Here is a 9841-nt window from a genome sequence, read left to right as displayed (position 1 = left end):
TGGGGGTGTTGACGGTGGTACTGGGGTCTGAGCTCCAGCTCTACTTGCACACCTGTCTGCCTTGCACACCTGCTGTCAGTGCCCCCACCCTGCCTGGAGCACGGCCCTCCTGACACCCTGTATCTCAAATCGCCTCTTTGTCTACGCATTGGAGAGGGGCCCTGAAGCCTGTGCCCATGGTGACCTTCCAGCCATCAGACCTGGGAAGCTGGTTGTTGGGTTTTTTAACTATCGTAAGTAGTCATTTGGCTTTGTGTGTAGGTGTGTGTCCCTCACCCATGGGCCCCTCGGGGGGGCCCACAGCATGGGGTGGTGGCTGCCTGTGTTAGCTTCCCATTACTATAACGTGCTGGAGCGAACCCTCTGAAAAGCAGAAAGGTTCATTATGGCCGGTGGCCTCAAAGGCTTCCGTCCAAGGCCACAGCTCTGTGGCCACAGCACCCTGTTGCTTTGGGACCCATGGTGTAGCAGCCTTCAGTGCTGGGAGCCACGCCCTCTGCTGAATCTCATGCCAGCCGGAAAGGAAAAGAGCAAGAAAGCAGGGACCCCATCCCCTTTGAGGGCCTGCCCCAGGTCCTAAACCCCCTCCAAAGAGATCTACACAAGGCTGGGGACCAAACCTGGGGTGTGAAGGCCTCTGGGCAGATCAGCATGGCCGCTGTCCTTGGTGCTGAAGTTAGGCTGTGCCCGCAGGCTGAGGCCCAGGCGGTATGTGATGCAGGACCTCTCCTCCCAGCCCTGCCAGCCGCTCCTGCCCGGCTGGTGGCACAGACGGCGGAGGGCAGAGCAGAGCCATATTCATGATCACCCTCCCTCTCCCACAGCACAGGTCCTGGCCCAGACCCTCACTCCTGCCGTCCCCTCCCCAGGCCCTCACCCGTGGGTCCTGCAGATCTGTGAACCAAACTGCCCTGTGCATGGTCACCACTCCAGGTCACATGTGACAGAGTTCAGCTGAAGCCAAACTCAGGTCCTGCCCACGGCTCCAGGGAGGAGCCAGCTCTCGGCCCTGGCCAGTGCCTGGCTCTGGGAGCCGTCAGGCCCCTCCTCTCGGCTCCGTGGCTCCAGCAACCGGGAGCTCACCTCTGCCCCAGTGAGGGCCCCTGCCTGGGGGTTCCTCTGCCCAGTGCCCAGTGGAAGTCCAGGTGACACAGGTGAGCCTGCCCAGCCTGCTCCCCGGAGCATCATGGTGGTCTGGGACAGGGGAGAATAATGCCAGGACCCAGCTGGAGGCAGCCAGCCGGACGGAGCCGGGGCCGAGACACACCTCAGCCCACCTTGGGGGGAGGGCATTTCTCAGGGGGACATGACCGCCCTCTTACCCAAAGCAAGTACACATAGGTGGGAAACTGAGGCTGGGGCTTTCTGCAGAAGGGGCAGAGACCTTCAGCTCAGATGAGACTTCAATCCCGTCTCCCAGAAATCCTCTTCCAGTGCCAGCGGGGAAGCGTGTGATTAAGGCTCCATTATTAACTTGCCAATCTTGTTTCTGGGGCACAGACGCTAACGGCTTAGGGGACCCACTTGGCATATAACGAGGTCTCCATGACAAATTACTTGGTATCAATTAACTATCTGGGGAAATGTCAGGCAGGATCCGTCATGCTGGTAGGGAGAGGAGCCAATTAACCTGGAGCGGCCAATCCGCCCAGACTCGGCCTCCAGCAGGGCTGGAGCGAGGCGCAGGCCTGCGGAGCTCAGGACGGGCTCTGGGACGGCAGCGCCGGCCGGTGCCTCCATGGCCTTCAGCCCTCAGCACGGCCTCCATCCTGCAGCCCCCTCTGTCCATGTGTTCGCTCCACAGGGACTGACCTGAACAGGTGACGGCTGAGAGGCGGCAGCTGGGGCAGGACCGGCCTGGGGACAACTGCGCAGGCAGGTGGCGTTCCTGACGTGTCCTCCGGGTCTCCTGTTTCAGGGTCCTGAGAGCAAGGAGGACAATGACACAGGAGCACAGCACAGCTCCGGAGGCAACGGCAGTCAAGCCCCCTGGACGGGGGAGGGGGGCGGAGAGGGCGGGGCGGTGGGTAGAGAGGCCACAGGCGGACAGTGGCCCAGGTGGGGCTCGAGAAGGGCTGCCTGCAGCTCCACGCCTGGAGCCAGTGGCAGCCCAGGCTCCACCCCCAGCAAGCTGGAAGATGTGAGGGCCTCCTTAGCCTCTCTTTCTCGTCTGTGAAGTGGGAATGATGGCCCAGGTCCTAGGAGTGAACATGAACTGTAGCTGGACGGACACAGGCGTGCCTGGATTTAGTTCCCTTCCCCGGGACAGAACATTCCCAGCCGGCATGCAGAAGTAGAGGTGCTGGCTCTGCTGGTCCCGTGGGCAGCAGGGACCTTGGGCAGGTGGGACCCTGGCCCTCTCCAAACAACTAGCTGGAGTTGGCTCTGCACTCAGGAAGGCCTTCTTCCTCCCCGTGAGTGGGTGTGCCCTACCCTGACAGGTTGCAGCCCCGCCCCTCCCTGCTCCGCTCAGCCGGTGATTGACAGCTGCCACTTCCCAGCCCCCCTCCCCCCGCCTGTTCATGACGCTGACATATGGCACCTGTGAGGGGGGCTGAGGAAGCTGCCAGTGGGGAGAGAGCAGCGTGTCCCCATTCCAGCCCTGCTGAAGCAAAACAAACCCACGCTGCAAGGGAGCCGAGGCGGCCTGGGGGCGTGCGTGCGCGTGTGCCAGCCTGCGTGTGTCTGCACGCTCGCCCCGCAGGGGCGCGGGGAGGAGGCGTCAGGACGGGGGCTCACAGGCTCCGGCATCACCACTGATGGGGTCCCAGGGACGCAGGCTGTCTGTCCCCCAGCCCGGGCCACCTTGGCACAGTGAGACTGTGGCTGCCCAGAGACCCTCTCCCCTCCCGCCAAGAACGTCCCAGAGGCCCGGCCGGCCAGCGAGCGGATCCGAGGCGTTCTAATTCCGTGCAGACCGAGCACCACCCAGCACCAGCCAGAGCAGAGGACTCCAACCCTGTCGGCTGGGTTTTGCTCAATTTGGGCTTTTAATTAATTGTTTAGTTTGGTCTTTGAGACACTTTCTGTACATAGCAGGCTGACCTCAAACACTCCATCCTCCTGCCTCTGCCTCCACGGTGCTGGCATTATAGATGTGCACCACCATGCTGGACTGGTTTTAAGGTTCAACCAAAGCGTACACCCCCATATTAGCTGGTAGAGGTGCTTCAGGCCTCCAGTGCTGACCCCTGGCCCGTGCTGGGCCCTGGGCTCACCATCTGTGCCCAGCTGGGGACACATGACTCCAAAGCCCTGCTCCTGGGGCTGAGGGAGGCAGAGCTGAGCGGAAGGCTGGGCTCCCGGGGCCCTCGGTAGCCCCACCTCCCCAAGCCGGGGCTGTGCAGAACCGCACCTGGCTTACCAGGTGGCCTCCTGTGTCCTGGGCACAGCCAGCGGGCCCAGGGCTGTGGCCATCGCCAAGGAGCGAGGGTCTGCTGACCCCCCCCTTGCCACCCACCCCCACTGTGCTAAGGAGAGGTTGGGAGGTAGATGAGGCTGAGGGGAAGCCCGGAGGCCCAGAGGGTCTGCTGCTCAGGCGGGCTGAGAGGCCTGGGCTTGCCCTCCAGAAAGGCTGGCCTGGAGCCTCAGAACCGCCGACCCCTCCCTCCATCCACCTCAGCCACTCCCTGCGGTGGCCGGCTTCTTGCAGGGGTGGGGCTGGGCAGTCCCCCCCCCCCACTGCCAGTCCCACCCAGGGAGCAGGCCACCACACAGTCCTACCCCCAGAACGGAGCTGGCTAGAGAGGCCCCACCAGACCCCTCGGGGCAGCGCGGGGCATCAGATGCCAGCCCCGCCAACTGCTTTGCCCTTGGTCCTGTTCTGAACCCTGGCCTCGCGCTCGGCCCCGGGGCCCGGCGCTGACTGCTGGCGCTCAGTCCACCCAGGCAGGCCGCCCGCGTTTCAGGCACCGCTGTGCATGGAGGCATCTGCTGCCTCCCGGGGCAGATGGCTGCCAGTGAGCTAAGTGTGTGCGGGGGAAGGGTACCATAGGAACCCCTTCCCGCCAGGAGCGTGGGGGCGGGAGAGGCGGGCGCCAGCGGGGGAGGAGAGGCGCGCTGAGGGGGGCTGGGCCCACAGGGGTTCCAGCGTTGGGGGGTAACCAAGGTGCCAGGGGGTGGAGAAGGGGCTCAGGGGACCTGGCAGGGAGGCGGGGCCTGGGGGTGGGCCGCACGCTCCTCACACCTGGCCGGAGGCCCTCGCCAAGTCCCTCGGGTCTACAGACCTCTGGGGAAGCTTCCAGCAGCTACCTGATTCCTGGGTTTGGCAGGGTGGACGCATCCTCAGCAAGCTCTGCTGGGCTTCCCCCCAAGAGCAATGTGAGGTGCCAGCACACCCCAAAAGACAGAGCCAGGGTGCCCGGGGCTGGGGCCCTGAGGCGGGGTTGCATGTGTCGGGTGAGCCAGGCACCAGGCCAGCTGGCCCGGGCCGTCCGGGCCGGCAGGAGCGGCAGGCGGCGCGCCCGGCTTCCTGGCAGGCAGGATGCCGGTTAAGGAAGAACACCCCGCCCCGTCCTGAGGACCCCCAGATTCCAACCCACCGGACACAGGGCCCCTCGGGGTTACCGGGAGCCAAGAAAGCAGAGTGGAAGATCATAGAGGAAACCATCCAAGGAGTGGAGGCTGGGAGAACCCCAGGGCACCCCCAGATCCCTTGTTTGGGGGAGCAGGACCACCCAGACCCCACAAGCTCCCTCAGAACGGTGGTGACACGCACCACCGGGCGGCCTGCACCCCGAAGCTGTGGCCTGCGGTGGTGACAGCCTAGCTGGAGCGGCGAGCGTGCTCGGCTCGCCCGGGCCAGACACAGGGCGGCACGGCGCAGGGGACACAGGGAGGACATAGCGCAGGACACAGGGAGGACACGGCGCAGGGGACACAGAGTGGCACGGCGCAGGGGACACAGGGAGGACACGGCGCAGGGGACACAGGGAGGACACGGTGCTGGACACAGGGCGGCTGCAGTCTGGGGAGACCAGGCGGCCCCCCGCGTCCCGCTGCACAGAGGCTCCGGTCAGTGCCCAGCGTGCACCAACCTGGGCACCGCTGCCCCAGAGGGGCTGGGGGGCAGTCTAGAGGTCGGGGGGCCCGGTACACGGCCCCCGTGCCCCGTCTCCACTCCCACCCCAAGGCGGCCCCATCCCGGCGCTGTTCTGTTCACCAGATGCCTCCGCCCGCCTGTGACTCAGCCCGGCTGTCAGCCTCTCTTTGCTGGAAGTTGCCTTTTTTTCTTCTCCCAAGAACGGCCGAGGCGTCTGCCGGGAGCGACCTGGCCTGGGCCGGCCAAGGTGGCTGGCGGCTCAGAGCCGGGGCCCGCGATGACCTTGGACGGCGGGGGGCAGACACCATCACCCCCAGAGAGGGCCCAGGCTGCACACAGGTGCACCTCACTCAGCCCCGGGCTGAAACACCTGAGCAGAGCCCCCGCCCCCCCAAGCCCAGCGTGCCCTCCGCGGCCCTGGGCGCTCTGCTGCCCACGGCTGCCCTGGAGGGGCGTGGCCGGCCGGCCGGCCAGCCCGGGGTAGGGGCACCCCAAGGCAGGCCCTGCGCTGGCTCTGCTGCCGCCTTGTCCCAAGCGGTCGCAGGCGGACCGGCGCCGCCCACGGCGAGGCAGAGCTGCTGGCCAGGGCGGGGCCGTCTGCACGAGCTCCTGTAGCTTGTGCTCTCCATGTCCCCCAGAAAGGGGGCGCCTCCGTGGGGGGCAGGGCCAAGGTGCCAGGGAGGCAAAGGAGACGCTGTCAGGTGTGGACAGGCTGCACCCCCCTGCCCAGGCCGCGCCTGGCGGGGCAGGGTACGGACGGGCCGGGGCCCTGGGAGCATGCGCACTGCCGCACTCCCGCCCCGGGGACGTTAGATGGGGCAGGACCCCGATCTGGTCAACTAAAGCGGATGTGGGCGATCACTAGGGAGGGAGGCCAAGGGTGGGCAGGGCAGCTGGCCCCTACCTCACTTCCTGCCCCCCCTTCCTCCCGCACCCGGGCCCCTCACAGGGGACTGAACTTCGGCCCCGGAAAGATGTGTCCACCCAGAACCTTTGCCTCTGGCCTTGTCCAGACACATGAAAGGGAGACCTGAGATGGACAGCGGAGGCGGAGGTGGGGGGATGGTCCGCAGGCTTGGAACTGGCTCGGAAGGCCCGTGCTGCCTGTGCCCTGACCTGGGATGTCAGGGGCTCCAGAGCTGAGCGCCGATCGCTTTCGGTCAAACCATGGGTTCAGGGGGGCTCATGGCAGCCACCCCTCCCCGCTCCCGGGCCGCGGAGGGCGCAGGGCAGGGCTGAGGACGGTTTGGAGGTCCCTGGGCCCCAGGCTCCGCTTGCGCAGGGCCACAGCTCCACCTAAGCCTCGACGCTCTCCTCCCGGGCTGTGTGTCCCCACCGGGGTCCTGTGACCCAGAGGCCACCGTGGCGGCTTCCCCGCGTGCACCCGTCTGTCCAGGCAGAATCTCCGGAGCTCAAGGGCCTAGAGGGACACTGGCTGAGTGACGAGAATGCTGGGTGGCCGCTCCCTGTGAGCGCGACAGGCCCCACATCCGTCCGCACGCGGGAGCTGGAGCTGTGCTGGGGACAGACGCAGCTGGCGCTCAGCTCCCCGGAAGGTCCCGGGGCCCACCCGGGACGCTGCAGTAGCAGACTTCCGGACTCCAGGGCTGTGTCCTGCTGCCCCGGCTGCGAGTCACCGAGACCAGGCCGGCTCCGGCTGAGTCAGCAGCCAGCACCCTTCAGGGCCTCCTGCCCGTCAGCTGCCTATTCTATTCTGGAGATGTGGGGAGGAAGAGCGAGGGGCTGGGCTCCGCCCTGGGCACGTCCGCCTGCAGGCCCAGCCCCGAGGGAACAGCTCCGGGAGGGCAGCGGCCGTGGGTCTGCCGACACAAACTCCTGGGGTCACTACTTGCTGACCCCGGCTGCTCGCTGCTTTCCCCCACCCAAGCCTTTGCCCCCAGGCCCAGGCCCTCCCCCTTCCTCTGTCCATCCTCCTCCTCTCCACTACTCCTTCTTAGAAATGAAGTCATTTAGAAAAATAATGCAAAAATAGAAAGGAAAAAAAGCTCCTAAGCAAACGGGATTTTTCCCCCTTCAAACATTTGGCAGACACCTCCCACGAGTGTCCAGCGGGGCTGGTTTTGGTCCAAGGAGGCGGTGTCTCAGCTCCGGGGGCCCAGTCCCTACCATGGGGTCTCCACAGGGGCCCACCCTGCTCTATGGAGTCAGCCTGGCAAGGGTCAGTCTCAGTCTCGGGGAGCTGGGCACCTCCCCAAGCCTGAGTCCCCGGGATGCCTCCAGGGAGCTGAGGCCCCGGCCAGGGGCGGGTGGCACAGGGGACAGAGGCCCAGCGGGCGGCGGCCACGGGCCAGGGAGCGGCCTTCGAGCCCAGGTGCCCCTCTGCTGTCTCCATCTCTCCCGGCCCACGCCCAGCCGCGGAGTTCTCATTTGTTTATTTATAATTTATACTCAGCCTGCTTCCAAGAACACTCCGAGGCCCTTGCTGAAAAGCTGCTCGGTGGCATTGCCAGCCCCGGGCGCCGGGCCCGTCCATGGGGCACACACACACACACACACACACACACACACACACACACTGCTCGGTGGGGTCCCGGGGCCTTCTGGACATGGCCCCCGGGGCAGCCTTCCTCCCCCTCCCCGTCCCTTCCTCCCTCCTCAGTGGGCCTCAGTGTGGCTTCTCAGGATGACCCCCGGGCCCGCATGATTTCTTCCTCCCTGGGTCCCTGGGCAGGTCCGTGTCTCAGGCCTGGCTCCTTCTGCGCTTCCCCACTCTCACTCTGCCCTGCGGCCACTTTCACCTCTGCTTCTCTTCTGAGGCCAGAGGGATCAGGAAGGGCGGGGCCCTCTCTGCCCCAGTGGGTGGGGCATGGCTGCACCACGCAACCGCAGTCACAGCTGGGGTGGGGGGAAGTCAGGATCAGAACCCATCTGCCACACTGGAAGTTTGAGGCGAGGAATGTTGGTGGTCACTGGTTACAGGATGCACACTGCCAAGGCCGACTGCTCACACACATGGCCACAGAGTCCAGCTGGGACACCAGCTTCCCTGAGACCAACTGCCCGGCCCTGGTCTCCTAAGGCCATCTTGCTGGCTGGCGCCTAGAGGATGAGGCGGGGGGGGGGGGCGGCTGTGGGGAGGAGGCCCGGGCACCAGTGCTGTGCTGAGTGGGGAGGGGTCCGCCATAACCCGAGTCCTCCTTCGGCAGACCCCTTCAGGCCTGGTGCAGACCGCGCAAGCCCAGACGTGCCCGGGCCTGCTGAGGTCTCCCGCTCAGGATTATGCCAGGCCAGCACCACCTGAGAAGCAGGTGACGCTTCGTTCCTTCCAAGTCCTGCTTTTTCCTTCGTGGAATGGATGGAGCAGTGCCTGCCTCCGCCTTGGAGGGTGCACAGTGCATTTGTCAGATCCACCTTCTATGCTTCTCAAGTGGAGAACGCTTCCACGAGGTCGTGCCAGGCTTCTCCCTCCGGGGAGTCGATGCTCCTGCCTCCTGAGCTGGCCAGAGGCACATCAGGCCGCCGGTCCCTGCGCCCTCTTCAGGACAGGCATGGAGGGACCTCGGGGGCAGGGACCAATGCCAGCTGGGAGATCACTGGGCACACCACAGACCTGGGCCTCCCCCAGCCACCAAGCTCTGTGGGGTCGCAGATGCCTGAGCTGTGGAGTTGGAGATGAGACTCTGTTCCTGGCACATGCTCCATGCTGACAGCCCCGGAGCCCCTGGTTTTGGAACTGAGCAGGAGGCAAGGGCGGGAGGCAGGAGAAGAGCCAGTGTGGAGGGTACTGCCTAGCAGTGGCCGAGGCCGCGCACCCCTAGGTAGGCTGGCGTTTGGCTGCCCAGGCCACATGCTTGCAAATAGCACCTCTCCCAGCGCCGACGGGCATTTGGGGGCCATTCTGGCTTCTAGCCGCCCAGGGAAGAGCACGTGACCCCCAGGCCAGAATGCCTTCTGCAGAACAGATTCTAGGCTTACTGGCGGTGCAACCCGGGTCAAGAGACGCCTCTCTGTGAGCCTCTTTTGTTTCCTCATTTGTAAAAGGTTAATCACATAGACTCCAGGTCACCTAGAGCCACATCAAGCTCTCCGTGATGGGGATGCAAGATCAGCCAGGGTCAGCCGCTCCTCTGCTGCTTACAGGGTGGAAATGGTCCTGGACGGGGGTGAGGGGTCTAGGGGAGATCTTCCAGAGCCCTGGCCCTGGGATGGCCTTCACCCTCCTCCCTCCCCACCCGTGCTCCTGCCTGCCGCCACGCTCCCACCAGAGCAGCCCGGCCCTCTGGGGGACACAGGTGTCCCGTCCAATGCAGCACCCGGGGTGGCCCCAGCTGCCCAGGAGGGGACTGCCCTCGTGCAGTGACATCTCCAGGGCCGGGGACACGCAGCCGGAGACCAAAGGGTCCAACCCTTCCTCGCAGACATGGACTCCCACGGGACCAGGCTCTTCAAGGGCTGGCCCTGAGCAGCGGCCGGCCAGGCCAGTTCTACCATCCGAGGGGAGCGGGCCTCCGCCCGGCCTCACCTCCTCCTCAGGGGAAGGAAGGGGTCTCCGTGTGTGCTGGGCGTGCCCTGCACGAACATGGGGCTCTGACATGGCTGTGTAACCCCGCGGCCGGACGAGGCAGGACACGGGGAGCGGTCACCCCACTGCAAGGTGACAGCCATCTGGGAGGAAACCGCCAAGTGCGAAGGCCCGCGGGCAGCATGGCGCCAGGGTGGGCGGCTGAGGACAGTGTCTCGGGGGCACGGAGGTGGGACGGAGGCCGCGGGGCGAAGGCCGCGGGACGGAGGCCCCGGCCACGGGTGTTTCTGCGGGATGATTGGGCAGGCGGGGGCGGG

This window comes from Dipodomys ordii, unplaced genomic scaffold, assembly GCF_000151885.1.
Source record: "Dipodomys ordii isolate 6190 unplaced genomic scaffold, Dord_2.0 Scaffold7, whole genome shotgun sequence".
Lineage (NCBI taxonomy): Eukaryota > Metazoa > Chordata > Mammalia > Rodentia > Heteromyidae > Dipodomys > Dipodomys ordii.
The sequence above is the reverse complement of the archived record's forward strand: the minus strand, read 5'-3'. Positions refer to the sequence as shown.